Genomic DNA, 2,500 nt, shown 5'->3' on the forward strand with positions numbered 1-2,500 from the left:
AATATCGCTCTAATCTGAGGGTAGCACAATTATATTATTTATTGGCTTAAAAAGTAAAACATTTGCACTTTAAATTTTATGCAATACAACTTTGTTATGTATGAATGTTAAACATGATTAATCTGCACAACATAGAGGAGACAGTTATGGCCAACATTAGCACAATGACTCACATGTGACAACTTGCCCCAGTACAACTAAACACAGAGAACATGCTCAAAAAAGAGGTTAAACATGTCAAGTTAAGCGAGTTATCTGCAGTTTTCCATTCAGTTATCACGGATCTGTGCAAGCCAGAGAAAGTTTGAGTTTAAAGTGATCTTGCCACTTAATGTGTTTGGATTAATGTAATTGTTTTTCCAAATTCTCTAGGCGTGATTGTTTATATTTCCAGTTCTGGTTTGAATTTAAAAATTTTAATCAATAATAATAATTAAGTAGTTGTGTTCTTATTTTTAGATAATCTGGTGTCACAAGCGCACATTCTCTATTCAACAGTCTATAACTCCATAATGAGAGAAGATATGAACATGTGATGAATACAACATTTATACCGCTGTGATGTGTGGCGCTCAGTAAATGTTCGACAGTGTGACAACTTACCCCGCTCTCCCCTAAATATAAATATCTGCAGATTTTTGAGCAGTTTCTCCTCCATATTCTCACTGATGGATCAACATTATATTATTTTAAGGGTTCATCTGTACATGATGATTGACAGCACTGAGCTTTGGGGGGAAATGACTCACCTTCACCGGGAACCGTAGATCCGGATGAGATCTTCACGGTGAGGTTACCGGAGGACGCGGGCGGGGGCGCTGCGACTCTCCGTTTCTGACTTTCACTCTATTTATATTTACACACAAACTCTGACAGTTTCGCACGGATTTTCTCTAGTGTTTGAGCGGCTGACGGGCGAGTCTCCCTCTCGTTAAATCCCGGAGCCGCGCGAGATCCCCGCCGGTGTCCTTTAGCCGCTGTCACGAGCGCCGGCGAGAAACTTTCCAGCGGAGGCCGCGCGCGCTGATCGCCCGCAGTGCCGTCGGTGACGCTGCTCTCCAGCCGCTGGGACGCTCGCCCGGCGTGTTTCGGGGCCGATGAGGAGGTTTTTAGGGAGAAGAAAGTTAAAAATATAGAGGAAAAAGTCGCCGCTGGCCGCGGTGTGTGCGCGCGCCCCCCACCCCGTCCTGTCCTCTCCTCGCGCAGCCGAGAGTCCAGCGAGTGACGTCACGAGAGCGAACCGGACACCGGGGCGGAACCTCAAACACACTCAAAGATATTTACACTGTGAGACACACGGAAGATCAGCCATTCTGCTGCTGTAACTCAACCAACACACGCTTAAAAACATTCAGGAGGTTTACTGATGAATCCCACAATAACATTTACAATATAAAATCATCATTTATTGGCTACTTTCAGTTGAGAGGAGTCTGTCCTAAACACTAAATTTCAACTTCAATGTATATAAAGTGAAGTTTAAAAATATATATATTTCTATTGTTATATCATGAATCTTTATGTAAAAAGTGTCTCTCGTGTTCACGTCACTACCGGAACAGTGTGTGTTTGAGTGATTTTAACACACTTCAGGAGATATTCCTGTGTTCCTCCTCTCACAGCAGATCGATCATCATTCTGAGTTAAATGTGTTCAAAATATGAAAATCTGTGTAGAGCTTCAAGGAGCGTCACTAACACACACCTTTTTCTGCAATTAAGCACACTTTTTTGGGGTGTAGTTCATTAAATGTAGTGTTTATGTGTGTTCAACTGTTCAGATCTGTGCTAGATAACCATGTGCTGATCATCATCTTTGAGCTCAAAAGTGTCTGAAATACTGAAACATGTGGGGAACTTCCGGTAGTGATAAAAGGAACTCATAATCATTTATTTGGGGGAAGTAAACAAAATTTTAGTACAGTTATGCAAATCATTAGTATTTTAATATGTTTTAGTATGTGAATTAAATTGTGTCATGTGATGTGGTCACTACCAACACATTACTGTCACTACTGAAACCGTGCATCATGGGATGTTTTGTCAGAAATAAAGTATATTGAATGATCAGCTCAGATGTTATTATAGTGTTTGATTCAATGTTTATTCAAACTAATGAATCCTTCACTTTGAAATCAGTTTGATAAACTTTATGACTCTTACAAAGAAAAATAAATCCAAAATTGGAGGTTAAAAAAAAATGTGAAAAACAGTTAAGTTATTATGTATATAAATTTAAAGAAATGAACAAGCAGTTTAGATCAAAGAGAAACAAATCCAGTCAAATGCATTCAAATTTATCACCGGTAGCGCGCACGCACGCACGCGCACTGACAGGATTCATTCACAGAATGTCGCGGAATTATTTGAGTTTTGCTCTGATTATAATTCACGGTATTTCTGTGGTGTTTGTTTATGATAATGATTTTAGGGTAGAGGCGCGTGACAGTCACATGCTTCGTCACACCGCGCGTGTGTGTGTGTGTGTGTGTGTGTGTGTG

General features: G+C 40.4%; 1 protein-coding gene across 1 annotated transcript in view; it reads right to left on the bottom strand.

Moving 5' to 3' along the window:
• si:ch73-375g18.1 (kinesin-like protein KIF1C) overlaps positions 1-1,228 on the bottom strand; it is a 25,756-nt gene extending 24,528 nt beyond the window's left edge. Inside the window, exon 1 of the mRNA XM_067370684.1 lies at positions 750-1,228. The gene's annotated coding sequence lies outside the window, so the exon portion shown is untranslated. The remainder of the gene's footprint in view (positions 1-749) is intronic.
• Positions 1,229-2,500: the final 1,272 nt, after the last annotated feature.

This window comes from Chanodichthys erythropterus, chromosome 20, assembly GCF_024489055.1.
Source record: "Chanodichthys erythropterus isolate Z2021 chromosome 20, ASM2448905v1, whole genome shotgun sequence".
In the NCBI taxonomy this organism is placed as follows: domain Eukaryota; kingdom Metazoa; phylum Chordata; class Actinopteri; order Cypriniformes; family Xenocyprididae; genus Chanodichthys; species Chanodichthys erythropterus.